This window comes from Coregonus lavaretus, assembly GCF_964263955.1.
Source record: "Coregonus lavaretus genome assembly, chromosome: 18".
NCBI lineage: Eukaryota > Metazoa > Chordata > Actinopteri > Salmoniformes > Salmonidae > Coregonus > Coregonus lavaretus.
In genome coordinates this window covers 16240243-16256903 of record NC_140005.1, presented here as the reverse complement: position 1 = coordinate 16256903, position 16661 = coordinate 16240243, and the positions used below count along the sequence as shown (strand labels likewise).

At 44.7% G+C, this 16661-nt stretch overlaps 1 pseudogene across 1 annotated transcript in view; it reads left to right on the top strand.

Annotated features, from left to right (window-relative positions):
- The window catches only part of LOC311145331 (EARP-interacting protein homolog), a 34811-nt pseudogene that overhangs the window by 560 nt on the left and 17590 nt on the right, over positions 1 to 16661 (top strand). Inside the window, exons 3-6 of the transcript XR_014615589.1 lie at positions 51 to 134; positions 4966 to 5098; positions 6711 to 6873; positions 13575 to 13673. The product of XR_014615589.1 is annotated as an EARP-interacting protein homolog (transcript). The remainder of the gene's footprint in view (positions 1 to 50; positions 135 to 4965; positions 5099 to 6710; positions 6874 to 13574; positions 13674 to 16661) is intronic.

Below are 16661 nucleotides of genomic sequence, written 5' to 3'. Positions count from 1 at the left end.
TCAACATTAGTTACAGTGTTACAATGTACCAACTGTATCTTGTTTTGCAGGCTCGTGCACTTACTTCCCAGACAGCTGAATCAGATGCCATTCGCTTTCTTGTGGGCACCCAGTCCCTCAAATTTGACAATCAGGTGAGTCAAACGACTACACTTACCAAGAGTAGTACACCTTAGGGCTGTATATAGTCTATGCATTGGAAGAGCATCTAGGAAGGGTATTGTACAAAGTCATGTGTTTGTTCTTCTAACGTGGGGCCCACTTTTGGATGTAATCTAAAGTTGTACTAAAAACGTACTATACATTTTTGATGGAAACAACATCACTTGATCATTTCTCTGATCTAGCTCTTTGGCTGCCTGTTTCAGCCCATCGAGGCCTCTAATATTCCCAATGCGGTATTCCAGCCAAGATTGGCCCAAGTGTTGAGATGGGACTTGGGACCCTCTGATACCTCAGAACTAGTTCCTCCTGGGTTGCATCAAGACTGGGTTGTAATGCAACATCTTATTGCCTGTGCCATGACTGTCCATGCCACGCTCTGTTTATTTAGTGGTACTTTCAGTTAAGTTGGTTTCCTCAAGCCTTGTCCAGCAGCCGTGTGCCTTTGAGAATTGTAGGCCTAGTAAACAAGCCTAGGATCATGCTAGCCAAATGGGCCTGTGTGGACCAGGTAGTGCTGTGAGGACAGGCTTAGCCTTGGCCTCTGGCACTGGTAATTGGGCTGACTCCAACCCATCCTGATGTGTGTGTGTGTCTTTCCTAGGTCATCGTGCAGACCAGAACAGAAACAGTTGGCCATAAACGGTGTGGGAGGTGGGGGGGATAATTAGTGATTTCAGGGAGGGAGAGAGGAGAGACTGATGTCTGTGTTGAAATGGTTTTGGCATCCTTTGGTGAGAAAATGGTCTATGCTTTTTTTTATTCTGGCTTTGGCTGTTTACAAGTCTATGGGTGTTAAAATATGTTGCTGGAGCCCATTCTGAACCTATCCCTGTGGTTGGACAGGCAGACAGTGCTTATGTTTGACTCACCCACGTCATGTTTTTGAGAGGAAAATACTTATAATTATCGTACTGCTGTGATGCCTGCACCAAGCACTGAAAGGTGATGTTGAGAATTGAAAAACAGAATTTTGGGTGTTTTGTACCAGCATTTCTGAATGCACTGCAGTCACAACAAAGGGAGCAATAATTTCATCCCATCATTATCACAATGCTATTTCACTTATGATTATTGGCTGTTCCAGAAAGTGGACTCTTCCTTGAAGATGGCTTCAGTCCCACCCCCAGGCATTGGTCACATAGAGACCCCACCTGATTGTCTCTGGCCTCAGGCCCTTATCCAGTAGCTTGGACGTGTCACTAAGCCTCCTGGCTTCTTATCCTTTCAGTCTCTCTAATGTTGGCTTCAGGAATCTAATTTATACCCTCCCTTCCTCTCACCTTAAGTGCCACTCCAGCCCTGAGAGGGCAGGGTAATATGAATGGCAGATCGTTGTGGCTCCTCCAGTGTGTGTGGCATTAAAGCATCTCAGCCCTGCCACTTCTGCCAGCTCCCTACTCCCCTGTCCCGCTTACTGTCATCCGCACCACTAAAGAGCTTTAACTAAAGGCCCAAAAGTGGAGGCTCCTTTTCATCCCTTCTTCTTTTTCTGCAACATAAATACAACGGGCTGGGAAGGAAGCCCAATGGGTCTGAGAGAGGGATGGAGGGATAAGGCCTCCTGTAGCTCAGTTGGTAGAGCATGGCGCTTGCAACGCCAGGGTTGTGGGTTCGATTCCCACGGGGGGCCAGTATGAAAAATGTATGCACTCACTAACTGTAAGTCGCTCTGGATAAGAGCGTCTGCTAAATGACTAAAATGTAAAATGTAATAAGTCACTCTGCAGGCTCCGGCTGGGGAATAACGCAGGATAAATCACCCATGGGACTTCTCCTCCAACCTGGGTTCATTCAGGGGCCCTATTACCGGTCCTCCTCTTCCCTCAAATGACCCTATCCCACCAGCACCGGAATTTATTTGTATGTCTCCCCTCCATAAAAGTATAACTTTGCGTAATAATCTTTGCTCGATGTGGTCCAGCCCAAGGTTAATGGCAGCATGTGTGACTTTGAGGCAGCTGAAGGACGCTGTATTCTGCTGCTCCGATGCTCTGCTCCTCTCCTCCCAGCCTGTAAAAAGTGAACAGGGTAGAGGAGTGCCTGGAGTTATTGTCCAGTGCAACCAGATTAATGGCCCCCACGGTGCAGTGAGACTCAGCCTTATTAGAATGACGGGTATTATTAACCACATCAAACCTCTTGATTGTCGCTGCTTTACCACCTAAGTCAAATATCTATAAAATAGATTTCCATAATGGTCAATTCAAATAGGCCTAAGTCAAATCATGAGAAGTTCCAACGTCCCGCACACTGCTTGCTTGCAAATATTAGACCAAAGTTTGCTATTGTAGTGCCAACTCTTTGGTCTGCTGACCTTGATGATGATAGCAAGATAACTTCATGGTTGTTAGACAAACTGCAATCAATTAAACAGGAAGCTTTGGCTCCACAACACCTCTCAACCATTGTCCAATATCTACCATATCTGGGTTTCAATGCTTTAAACCAGGGGTGTCAAACTCATTCCACGGAGGGCAGAGTGTCTGCGGGTTTATGGTGTTTCCTTTAAATGAAGACCTAGACAAACAGGTGAGGGAAGTTCCTTACTAATTAATGACAATAATTCATCAATCAAGTACAAGAGTGGAGCGAAAACCTGCAGACACTCAGCCCTCCATAGAATGAGTTTGACACGTGATTTAAACTGTCCTTGTAGCCTGTCACACTAAAAGGCCTACTTTGGAGAAAAAGGATGCCACATGACCATCAAATTGTATTGGTCACATGCACCAAATACAACAGGTGTAAACTTGACCTTGAAATGCTTACTTAGGAGCCCATTCCAAACAATGCAGAGTTAAAAAGTAAGAGACGTATTTGCTACATAACAAAAATATAAACGCAACACGCAACAGATTTTACTGAGTTACTGTTCATATAAGGAAAACAGCCAATTTAAATGAATTCATTAGGCCCTAATCTATGGATTTCACATGACTGGGAGTACAGATATGCATCTGTTGGTCACAGATACCTTTTTAAAAAAGGTAGGGGTGTGGATCAGAAAACCAGTTAGTATCCATTTGCCTCATGCAGCGCAACACATCTCCTTTACGTAGAGTTGATCAGGCTGCTGATTGTGGCCTGTGGAATGTTGTCACACTCCTCTTCAATGGCTGTGCGAAGTTGCTGGATATTGGCGCGAACTGGAACACAATGTCGATCCAGAGCATCCCAAACATCCTCAATGGGTGACGTGTGGTGAGTATGCAGACCATGGAATAACTGGGACATTTTCAGCTTCCAAGGAATTGTGTACAGATCCTTGCGACATGGGGCCATGCATTATCATGCTGAAACATGAGGTGATGGCGGCAAATGAATGGCACGACAATGGGACTCAGGATCTCGTCACGGTATCTCTGTGCAATGAAATTGCCATCAATAAAATGCCATTGTGTTCGTTGTTTGTAGCGTATGCCTGCCCATACCATAACCCCACTGCCACCATGGGGCTCTCTGTTCACAACGTTGACATCAGCCAAACGCTCGTCCACACGACGCCATACTGCCATCTGTCGGGTACAGTTGAAACCGGGATTCATCTGTGAAGAGCCCACTTCCAGTGTGCCAGTGGCCATCGAAGGTGAGGATTTGGCTACTGAAGTCGGTTACGACGCCGAACTGCATTCAGGTCAAGACCCTTTGTGCAGAGATTCTTCGGTTGTGCAAACCCACAGTTTCATCAACTGTCCAGGTGGCTGGTCTCAGACAATCCCGCAGGTGAAGAAGCCGGATGTGGAGGTCCTGGACTGGCGTGGTTACGCGTGGTCTGCGGTTTTGAGGCCGGTTGGACGTACTGCCAAATTCTCTAAAACAATGTTGTAGGCAGCTTATGGTAGAGAAATAACATTAAATTCTCTGGCAACAGCTCTGGTGGACATTCCTGCAGTCAGCATGCCAATTGCACGCTCCCTCAAAACTTGAGACATCTGTGGCATTGTGGTGTGTGACAAAACTGCACATTTTAGAGTGGCCTTTTAGTGTCCCCAGTACAAGGTGCACCTGTGTAATGATCATGCTGTTTAATCAGCTTCTTGATATGCCACACCTGCCAGGTGGATGGATTATCTTGGCAAAGGAGATATGCTCACTAACGGGGATGTTAACACATGTGTGCACAACATTTGAGAGAAATAAGCTTTTTGTGCGTATGGAACATTTCTGTGATCTTTTATTTCAGCTCATAAGACATGCCATCAACACTTTACATGTTGCATTTATATTTTTGTTCAGTATAAATAAAAGAAGGAAATAGTAACCCAATAAAATAACAGAAAATAATAACATCACTACTGTTTTCATGTTTTACTGATTTCACAGAGAGTGACCCCTGCCTGCTCTGGTGTTCCACATTACTTATCATTATGCTGTGAAGGGTGCAAACTAGATTTGATCGATTTTCCTCTATTGGACCTTTCTTTCTGCCGTCTAAGACATGTAACGCTCTCTGTAACTCCTCTGAATCTGACCCAAGTTCTGAAGGAGTGTTTAATCGCTGCTTTTCAGGGGATCTCAAGACAAAAAAAACGCATTGGGTGTGTGAAGTTAATAAATCTAAAGTGATGTCTGCATTTAAGATTGCGTTTACTGTCATATTAAAGACGGAACCTTTTTGTGTGAGGGGTGCTTTGAACTGCTGAGGGTTAGGGTGACTGGTGAAAGATGAGGGGAGGAGGCGCTCCTCTGTCTGTTCTCACTACAACCTCATCCTCACTGCTCTCCCCTCTCTCGCTCTCCTCTCTCCCTCCCTCACTCTCTCTCTCTCCTCCCGCCTCTCTTCCTCTCTCCTTTCCACAGATCCACATCATTGACTTTGATGATGAGAATAACATCATTAGTAAGAGCGTCCTGCAGCACCAGGCAGGGGAGATATGGCACATCAGTGCCAGTCCTGCAGATAAAGCCGTGCTGACGACCTGCTACAACAAAAGTGAGGCTCCCGCCGGCGCTCTCCTCGCGTCTTTCTTTTCTTCTCCTCTCTCTCTGTCTGCCTCTCTTGCTTTTTATCTCTCCTTTTTCGGTCTCTAGATCCTGTCTTTATTTTACTAGTCTCTCTCTCACAACTAGGGGCCAGCGTTTTTCCTTGTCAAGTCGTGTGTTCAGGAAAATCTCATGGCCCCATAAGGTATAGCAACTGCATTCTGTCTTGAACTGAAATGATGTTATTTAAGGTAACCATCTAGGCAAGGCAGTGAGAACCCTGTTAGCCAGCCATGTCTACCCCTGACCATGGCCTAGATATGACACTCACACCACATACAATCCTAGACTCACCATGCTCCCACCCTGCCATTTCACGCTAGCAATTATGCTAAAGTAACACGTCACATTTCTCTCACACTTCTGCCAACAGTTGCCTCGAGACAATTACAAATGTAAACAAACATGAAGAGACGATTTTAATATAATATAACGATTTGGACGAGAAAGAGTGGGGGGAAAAAAGTAATTACATTTCTGAGTTTATTAGATGGATGCCTTTGGCCTTGGTGGGGTTAGTGACAGTATGAATCAGCTCTGGATGTAGGCTACTGTAGTTGTGAAGAGAGAAACGGGGAGAGAGGCATTGAAAACAAGGCCACGGCACTCTCACGCTCCTCTCTTTGCGCCAGCCCTATTGTGGCGGAGGGATGAGATACACGATATGTCAGAGTGCAGTTCAAAAGAGAAATGTAAATACCATGACATCCAATCTAATGGAGCAGCCCCAGTCAAAAAGAAGTGAAGATCATATGCCCTCACTTTACCCACAGTCTCTCTCTCTACTGGTGCTGCTGAGGCAAATTCCTTCCTATCCACTGTCTGATCTGGGGAGATAGGCTGTCTCTCTCGTGATGGTAGTGTTGTGGGGATGGTGTTGTGGTGGGGATGGTGGTGTGGTGGGGGTGTGAATGTGGCATAGCTTCACAGGGATAGACGGCCATGACAGAGTGAGAGACTGGGAGAGCAGGGAGGCGTGAAGGCCAGGTTAGGCCTTTAGGGGCAGCCGACCCCAGAGGGAGAGGCCCACAGTTAGTCTCTCACTCTGTCTCTGTTTCTGTCTCGCTCTCTTTCTTTATATCTCCTCTCTCTCTCTCGCTCTCTTTCTCATTCTTCTTCCCTCTCTCTGCCTCTCTTGTCAGCTGGGCCCTGCATACTTCAGCTCACATGATGACAGCTGCTGCTGTTGGAAGGGGTTAGAACCAAGAGACCAGACCATCCCACTGTAGACACAAATGCATGTCACACATGGAACTTATCTTTATAAATAATTTTTATTTTTCTGTCACTTGACTTGCTCTAACTATCTACTCACTATCAGCTCGCTGTACATTTCAGGACACTCAAGAAAGGGATTTGATTTCAAGCCATCACCTACAGTGATTTTGCTGTACCAGGTTTGTGAGACCCTTAAAACAGGTCCCTAAGGGGGTCCTATAGACCTGGTCCTGCTGGAACCCTGTATGTGCTGTCTTTTATTCACACCCATGTCCTGAGTGAGTTCCCAGTTGCCCCACCCTCTTCTGGTGTGTAACTCTGCCTGTTTCTCCTGGCCCCTCCAGCCAGTGAGAGTCGTGTGGTGACGTGTGGGGCTGTTTGGAGGATGCCCCCAGAGTGGGAGTCAGGGAGCCATGAGTCCCCAGATGACCCCCACAACTCCCACAACCCCCAGAACCTGGAACTCCTCTGTCACCTTGACAACAGCGCCCATGGCAATGCCTCCTGGTAGGTTTCTCTCAGACTGTAACCTAAAGCTACAATACTGTGTACAACACAACAGTCATATCAATTCAACCCTCAAACTATAGGGTTTCCACAACCCCCTGTTTCAATTATTTTCTCTGCTCTTTTCACCTTTGTGTTATTTTCCCCTCTATTTCCCCTCGTTCTATGTTCCTCTATCTCCTCTCCTGTCCTTCTCTCTCTCTATCTTTCTCCGTTTGACTATCTGTTTGTTTTTCAAAAATCGATTGCCCTGCTTTTCACCATTTACACCACTATACTGCTTCTCTTCCTCTCTCTTTATCTCTCTCTTTCTATCTCTCATTCTCCCTCTTCATCTCTTTATCACCCTCTGTCACTTGCCCCGTCTCTCTCTCTCCCTCCCATACAGAAGGGCATCCTGGTCTATACTTTACTTTACTATACTATCCAGCAAGCCAAAATTGTTTCTGTGAAAGTTCCCAGAACATTTGTTAGGTTGTGGCAAATGGTCTCATAATACAAAAACTGTCCAGTCGAGGTGATTATAGAATGTTTGTATAAAACATTTGCCTGATGTTGCAAGAACGTTCCTAGAACACATTTAATCTGTTCTTTAAAGATTCCTAGAATGTTTAATTAGGTTGTGGGGACATGACAAGGGATATGTTCCCAAAACAAAACAACTGTCCAGTTGTGCTGACATTTAGATAATGTTTGTATCAGGGTGCACCAAGTGTTGCTTTGATGTTGCAAGAATGTTGACAGAACAGCCTTTCTGAATTATTTTAAAGTTCCCAGAACATGTAATTAGATTGTGGGAACAGTGTGGGTACATAACAAGAGCTAGGTTCCTCTAAATGCCCGGCTATGAAAAGCCAAGTGACATTTACTCCTGATGTACTGACCTGTTGCAACCTCTACAACCACTGTGATTATTATTTGACCCTGCTGGTCATCTATGAACGTTTGAACATCTTGGAGAAAAATCTGGCCTTGTACTGTTATAATCTCCACCCTGCACAGCCAGAAGGGGACTGGCCACCCCTCAGATCCTGGTTCCTCTCTAGGTTTCTTCCTTTCTTGGGAGTTTTTCCTAGCCACTGTGTTTCTACATCTGCATTGCTTGCTGTTTGGGTTTTAGACTGGGTTTCTGTATAGCACTTTGTGATATCTGCTGATGTAAAAAGGGCTTTATAAATAACATTTGATTTGATTGGTTCCCAAAACACAAAATATGCTCAGTTCTGATGACATTCATACAATGTTTAAGTTTGGTTGCACAGGACATTCCCTTCATCACATGTGTTGAAAGTCGTATAAAATGTGATTTTAGTTGGATAGGGCTTCCTTTAAATAACTTGTATTGTTGTGTATTCATATGCTTCTCAGAACCTTCAAACTAAGAACCTTCAAACTAAATAAGAAAACAATTTGACCTTTTCTCAATTTCTAAATCACATTTCATAAGACATTTAACACGTGATGAAGAAAGAAGTAAGCAGCATGGGTGGGTGAAGTGATGGTGAATAACCCAGTTGCCAGTATTTCCCTCGGTTAGCCATGTCTAAGAAGGCTAAAAAGCATGGAATTCCTGATTGACCATACTGCCAGGGCTATACTGAAAAATAAACAAACGTAAGAGAGCTTCCCTGGTGGATAAAAGACCTGGCTTGGAAACCAAACATTGCAGGTTCAAACCCCACATGTTCAGATTGTCAACATATGAAGTGTAAAAAATATGGTTGTATTTTGTATGATTAAATGCTGTTCAAATGTCCTATGAATGAAATTAAAATGCCTTGTGTCTCTGTATCACCTACAATACAATCGTCAAATGAGAATTGCCATTAAATCTAGAGAGACACATAATGGGGATGTATTCCAGTATGCTTTCTTAAGCTTTCATTTGCATGCTGAGAGTGTTGTGGTAATATTAGGTCAAGCTTATATATAACATTTTATAAATGTTCTTGAAATGTTCTGAGGACTTCCAAGATGAGGTAAAATGTATATTGCGTAAACATCAATGGAATATTATGTTAAACCTAAAACAAATATGCTATGACCTTCATAAAAACAGACTTATTTCATTCTTACAACATTAAGGAAATGTCCTGTGCAATTTCCTGTGCAGCCTAACTTAAACATTGTATGAATGTCATCACAACTGAGCATATTTTGTGTTTTGGGAACATATCTCTAGTCATGTCCCCACAATGTTACCATAACCTAAGGAAACATTCTGGAAACCTTTAAAAAACAGACAAAATGTGTTCTGGGAACATTCTTGTAACATCAGGTAAATGTTTTTTGCACCCTAAAAGAAACATTGTAGAATAATCCACACAACTGGACAGTTTTTGTGTTTTGATAACATATATTTTGTGATATCCCCACAATGTTCCCACCAGACTGTTCCCACAACCTAATGAAATATTCTGGGAACCTTTTAAAGAACAGATTAAATGTCTTATAGGAACAGGCAAATGTTTTATACAAACATTCTAAAATCATCACCATGAGTGGAGAGTTATTTTGCTGCGATCGAACAAATGTTCTGGGAACTTTCACAGAACCAATTTTGGTTTGCAGGGAAAACGTTACTGGTACATTGTGTTATTAAATTACCTGGAAACCTAAAGAGAACTTTAGGAAACCTAACTAGAACATAATGGGAATCTTCGTTAATGTTCTGGGAATGTTCCCTGTTTGCTGGGTATGCTGTGCTGTGCTGTGCAAGGTATTGACTGACCTATGTATCCCAGGGCTCAGCCACTGCTCAGGCCTTTTTCTTATAGTTGCATACACTACATTCACCATCATTTATTGTGCAGGAAAATAAAGTCAATGCTCATCCCTTTTTAGACTTCAGTAGCTGCCTCATCCCTTTGGAAGAAAGAGTGCATTTTAGCATTCCAAATTAAATTCCCTTTTCCATTTTGAGTCTTCCCTGAGCAGTATTTTCTTATTTTAGAGAGTGCAATTTACTATGTGCGTGTGTGTAATAGCCTTCTGTTAGTGAAGCTCCAAGGGTGGGTGAGGTGTGGCTCTGAGGTGGAGATGTATGGTTCTGGTGTCTGCCCCTCTGACTCCTCCAGAGCTGCAACATTCTGAATGGCATGTATCTGTTTCTATATCTGTGTCTGTATCTATGTCTGTATCTATGTCTGTATCTGTATCTGTTTCTATATCTGTGTCTGTATCTATGTCTGTATCTATGTCTGTATCTGTATCTGTTTCTATATCTGTGTCTGTATCTGTATCTGTATCTGTTTCTATATCTGTGTCTGTGTCTGTATCTGTATCTGTTTCTATATCTGTGTCTGTGTCTGTATCTGTATCTGTTTCTATATCTGTGTCTGTATCTGTATCTGTTTCTATATCTGTGTCTGTATCTATGTCTGTATCTATGTCTGTATCTGTGTCTGTATCTGTGTCTGTATCTATGTCTGTATCTGTGTCTGTATCTGTATCTGTTTCTATATCTGTGTCTGTGTCTGTATCTGTATCTATGTCTGTATCTATGTCTGTATCTGTATCTGTTTCTATATCTGTGTCTGTATCTGTATCTGTATCTGTTTCTATATCTGTGTCTGTATCTGTATCTGTATCTGTTTCTATATCTGTGTCTGTATCTGTTTCTGTTTCTATATCTGTGTCTGTATCTGTATCTGTTTCTATATCTGTGTCTGTATCTGTATCTGTTTCTATATCTGTGTCTGTATCTGTATCTGTTTCTGTTTCTATATCTGTGTCTGTATCTGTATCTGTGTCTGTATCTGTATATGTTTCTATATCTGTGTCTGTATCTGTATCTGTTTCTGTTTCTATATCTGTGTCTGTATCTGTATCTGTTTCTGTTTCTATATCTGTGTCTGTATCTGTATCTGTTTCTATATCTGTGTCTGTATCTGTATCTGTTTCTATATCTGTGTCTGTATCTGTATCTGTTTCTGTTTCTATATCTGTGTCTGTATCTGTATCTGTTTCTATATCTGTGTCTGTATCTGTATCTGTTTCTATATCTGTGTCTGTGTCTGTATCTGTATCTGTTTCTATATCTGTGTCTGTATCTGTATCTGTTTCTATATCTGTGTCTGTATCTGTATCTGTATCTGTGTCTATCTCTCTGTATCTGTATCTGTTTCTATGTATGTGTCTGTGTCTGTATCTGTGTCTGTATCTATGTCTGTATCTGTGTCTGTATCTGTGTCTGTATCTGTGTCTATCTGTGTCTGTGTTCTGTTTGTGATGTGAGGCTTGTATCCTTTGCTTTGTTGTATTGGCTCTGAGAAATGGATGGCTTTGGTTTGGTGCCCACCTCTTCCATCTCTTTCAGGCTGCTACCCCCGCTCGCTCTGACTACGCTGGCAGGAGCACAGCAATCAGCAGGGGAGTGTGTGTGTGTGTACGTGCTTGTTTGAGTGAGAGTCTGTTAGAGTGTGAGAAAAGGAGTATGTGAGAGAGTGTGTGTCTGTCTGTCAGTACGTCCTTTATGCCTGTATGGCTGTTCCTTTGTCCCACCATCATCCACCACGTCTCTTATATTCAGCCACCAAATCCCCCCTTAGTCTGTGTGGACAAACATTTGGGCTAGTGTCATGTTGTGAAGCTTGCCTGGATTGACAAAAACAGACCCAAAAACAAACAAAAATATATTTATATTTCTCTCCCCTGCTTTGGTGAGCCAAGCACCTCATTTCGATTTGAAGCAGCACCAGGCGCAGGAATCGATTCCCATGGAGCGATTAGGACCAATCAGGGCCTGGCTGAGCACCTTGAGGAATCATGAAGCTCAACAAGGACACTGTTTTATTTTCTACGCTGTGGTGTGACAGGAGAGGGTTATAGTTTGTTTTGTGTGTGTGTGTGCATATGAGCCTCTGTCTATGAGTGTGTAGCCTATGCGTACAGGGGTGTGTGTATGCCTGTGTGTTGTTGGAGGTGGGGGACTGATAGAAATCAATGTTAGCCCAATGGGAGTCCAGACAGCCCGATAGTCAATACTGTCAGTAATGTGAGGGGCCGTGGGAGACCCGTCTTCAAACACACCTTCAATTGACACATTAACTCAGTATGGCTGATTTTAATCCTGGCTCTACACACACAGACACAGACACACACAGACACACACACACACACACAGACACACACACAGACATACTGACACACACACACGTTTTAAATTGTTCATTGTTCATTCCCCCTCTGTCCTCTTTTTCTTAGTTCCTTTCTCCCTCTTCTACTATCCCTGTTTCTCTCTCTCTCTCTCTCTCTCTCTCTCTCTCTCCTCTCTCTCTCTCTCTCTCTCTCTCTCTTCTCTCTCTCTCTCTCTCTCTCTCTCTCTCTCTCTCTCTCTCTCTCTCTCTCTCTCTCTCTCTCTCTCTCTCTCATCCTCTCTCTTGGCCTTACCTTGGACTTATAGATCTATGCTACTGATCCCTCACTGTAACTCCGTAGCCAAGCCAAACTGATTCTCTGTGTGTCTCTATTCCCCAAAGCAGCCCAATCTGATTTCCCCTTAATACCATGAGCGGCATGTGCATAAGTTGCTATCAAATTAAACTCATCTGAATGCAAAGCAGACAAGGAAACAATCTGATGAGGAGGAAGAAGCAGGCATCTTGTCCCATACTGTCTGAGCTTTAAACTCCCCTCCCCAGCAGTCCTCCATGTATTTACATATTCCCTCCCTACCAGGATGCCATGCTGCCGCGGAGCTCAAGGTCAATGCACATAACTTATATTCTTTAATAAGAGAGGCTGACTGGTGCCATAAAGGAGAAGAGGATGTATCTCTCTCTCTTCTCTTTTTTGTCCCTCTCTCTCTCAATTCTTTATTTCTTTCTCTTTTATAAATTAGGCTAATTGATACAGTTGGGGGCTGCTTTTATAAATCTGTGTGTGGTGAATATATTGACATCAGATTGGAGCTGTTTTTATAGAATAAATGAATGAGAGAAAAGAGGGTGAGAAAGAGAGAGACAGAAAGCTCCTTGGCTGATGTGTGCCTGCGTGTATTTGTGTCCCAGGCCTGTGACTCCTAGCACCTTGGTAGGGCAGTAAAAACTGTCCTCATCATCCATGGATTTACAACCTCCATAAACTCTTCTACTCTTCTCTCTCGTTTTCCCTCTATCCCTCTCTCCCCCCATCCCCTCACAAGAGATGGAAGCAAATTACAGAGTTGGATGAAATCCTGAGGAAGACTAAACTTGTCCCTCCCTCCTCTTCCATCCCTTTATCCCTCCACACCACACACCACAGTGGAGGCTTTATGTTGTGTTGCTCCGCCCTGATGAATGATTGAGGAGATGGACCAGTCTCATTTATCACCACTAGAACTAAGGACTAGTCGTCTATAGCAAGTCTATAGCCGGTACATGCAGGGGCTCTTTATCTACTGTGTGTGTGTCGTATGCAGTAAATACTGCATAGTGGTCATTTGACTACACACTTGTCAAATCATGGTCATAAACTTTGGTTACAGTAGCTGTAGGCCTTTGCAGGCCAAGTCGTGTGTGTGTGTGTGTGTGTGTGTGTGTGTGTGTGTGTGAGTGAGTGAGAGAGCGCTTGTGTGTGCATCATACTGTGGTGTATATAAGAGTGTTTGTGTTTTTTCTCACTGAAGTGTGTATTCATGCAAGTGTGTCCTGTGAACTAACTCTTCCCCCCCTCTCTCTCTTTCTCGGTCTCTCTCTCTCTGTCTCGCTCTGCTGCAGTGTCCTGTGGGAGCCCATGGAGATGGGAAGCGTGTGATCTCTCTGGCTGATAACCACGCTCTGCTCTGGGACCTGACGGAGAGCTCTACCCAGGCCACGGTGAGACACGCACTCGCCCTCACACCACAATACATCTTCCCATACCCTCTCCTATAACAGAACTGTCCAGGGGTGTGCTCTGCTCGCCTCACCGAGATCACATGATTCCTTACTGAAACACACCCTGTATCTGGGCTAGCTTCAGTGGCTCCGCTAGGTGTTCTTCCTTACTGAAACACACCCTGTATCTGGGCTAGCTTCAGTGGCTCCGCTAGGTGTTCTTCCTTACTGAAACACACCCTGTATCTGGGCTAGCTTCAGTGGCTCCGCTAGGTGTTTCTTCCTTACTGAAACACACCCTGTATCTGGGCTAGCTTCAGTGGCTCCGCTAGGTGTTCTTCCTTACTGAAACACACCCTGTATCTGGGCTAGCTTCAGTGGCTCCGCTAGGTGTTCTTCCTTACTGAAACACACCCTGTATCTGGGCTAGCTTCAGTGGCTCCACTAGGTGTTCTTCCTTACTGAAACACACCCTGTATCTGGGCTAGCTTCAGTGGCTCCGCTAGGTGTTCTTCCTTACTGAAACACACCCTGTATCTGGGCTAGCTTCAGTGGCTCCGCTAGGTGTTCTTCCTTACTGAAACACACCCTGTATCTGGGCTAGCTTCAGTGGCTCCGCTAGGTGTTCTTCCTTACTGAAACACACCCTGTATCTGGGCTAGCTTCAGTGGCTCCGCTAGGTGTTCTTCCTTACTGAAACACACCCTGTATCTGGGCTAGCTTCAGTGGCTCCGCTAGGTGTTCTTCCTTACTGAAACACACCCTGTATCTGGGCTAGCTTCAGTGGCTCCGCTAGGTGTTCTTCCTTACTGAAACACACCCTGTATCTGGGCTAGCTTCAGTGGCTCCGCTAGGTGTTCTTCCTTACTGAAACACACCCTGTATCTGGGCTAGCTTCAGTGGCTCCGCTAGGTGTTCTTCCTTACTGAAACACACCCTGTATCTGGGCTAGCTTCAGTGGCTCCGCTAGGTGTTCTTCCTTACTGAAACACACCCTGTATCTGGGCTAGCTTCAGTGGCTCCGCTAGGTGTTCTTCCTTACTGAAACACACCCTGTATCTGGGCTAGCTTCAGTGGCTCCGCTAGGTGTTCTTCCTTACTGAAACACACCCTGTATCTGGGCTAGCTTCAGTGGCTCCGCTAGGTGTTCTTCCTTACTGAAACACACCCTGTATCTGGGCTAGCTTCAGTGGCTCCGCTAGGTGTTCTTCCTTACTGAAACACACCCTGTATCTGGGCTAGCTTCAGTGGCTCCGCTAGGTGTTCTTCCTTACTGAAACACACCCTGTATCTGGGCTAGCTTCAGTGGCTCCGCTAGGTGTTCTTCCTTACTGAAACACACCCTGTATCTGGGCTAGCTTCAGTGGCTCCGCTAGGTGTTCTTCCTTACTGAAACACACCCTGTATCTGGGCTAGCTTCAGTGGCTCCGCTAGGTGTTCTTCCTTACTGAAACACACCCTGTATCTGGGCTAGCTTCAGTGGCTCCGCTAGGTGTTCTTCCTTACTGAAACACACCCTGTATCTGGGATAGCTTCAGTGGCTCCGCTAGGTGTTGTTCTGCCTTTCAGAGCTGGTTCACTGGTTCCCCAACAATCTTCTTTTGTGATCCACCTCAAATAGTTAAAGGTAGACTCCAGCGAGATGACGTTGCATGCAGGAAAGTAAACACAATATCGGCTCATTTTCCGCAACAACTAAGAGCGTTGAAGCGCAAGGCTAAACTTCTCAGCTGTTTTGGTCCGTAGCTACCAGGTTGTAGCAGCGTGAAGCGCAACCGTGCACATGCGCAGATACAGCACTCTGTTTGACTGTGTGAGAGCAAACTCTTGAATCACGCCCATCTCAGTGTCTGCTGTGCTGCTCGTTGCAACGCCATCTCGCTGAGTTTCCCTTTTTAAGTGCTTCTTGTGTCAAGTAAAAATGTACTGTTTTAACCACAGCCCTGTCCCAACCCCCATGCAAGCTAGTTTTATTTTGAACTTTACCTATTAAAAGTTAAATGTCTAAAGTATATTTGTTGTCACACAGTTGGCCTACTCAGGACTAGTTTGTGGTCATACTCTTTAGTAGAACTCTTTCCTCTGACAGTTAAGTGCCATCCACACCACATTGTTATTTACTGTTCTGTTCCTCTGATTCTCCACTCCACTGCTTCTGTAATTAAAACATCCATAGTTCTATTGTGGAGATGAAGTGTGTGTACTCTCTGTACTGTGTAGGCTGGTCACTTAATGTTCTATTAGCAGCTAGCTGCCTGGATGCAGCAGGGAGGTGCTTCATGGATAATTGGCTTAAGTCATTAGTAGGCCAAATTCATGTTCTCATAACAGAGATCTGCACAGGCCAGCCAGGTCACAGGGCAGCCAGGTCACAGGCCAGCCAGGTCACAGGCCCAACAGGACACAACCCAGGACTTGACATTTCTCTCTGTCACGCCTGTTTCCACTCCCCTCGAGCGCCAGGCTGCCCATCATTACGCACACCTGTCACCATCGTTACGTGCATCAGTGCTCATTGGACTAACCTGGACTCCTTCCCTTTGTTAATGACCTCCCCTATATCTGTCTGTTCCGCTGTTTGACCCCTGTGTCAGCATTGATGTTTCGTTTCCCCTGTCCAGATGCTGTCCGTGTTTTGTTCCTGTCTGTTTTTCCATTAAATGTTCACTCCCTGTACTTGCTTCCTGTCTCCCAGCGTCTGTCCTCACACTCTCTCTCTGTGTCTGTGTGTGTGTGTGTCCGTCATAATGCAAACCTGTGAAGAATCACTTGGTCAAGACACTGCAATCAGACACACACATTCTCTCCTACCCTGTTTGTGGAGGAGTCTCAGTGGAAGGCACTTTGTCCCCCCTGTGCAGTGACACTGATGTCAGCCTGGGCTGCAGAGCAGCAGAGCTATCAAGTGACACAGCCTGCCCTGGACATGGTAGCCATTAAAAATGGAGGGAGAGAGAGGGAGGGGGGAGGAGCCTGGCAGCCAAGACA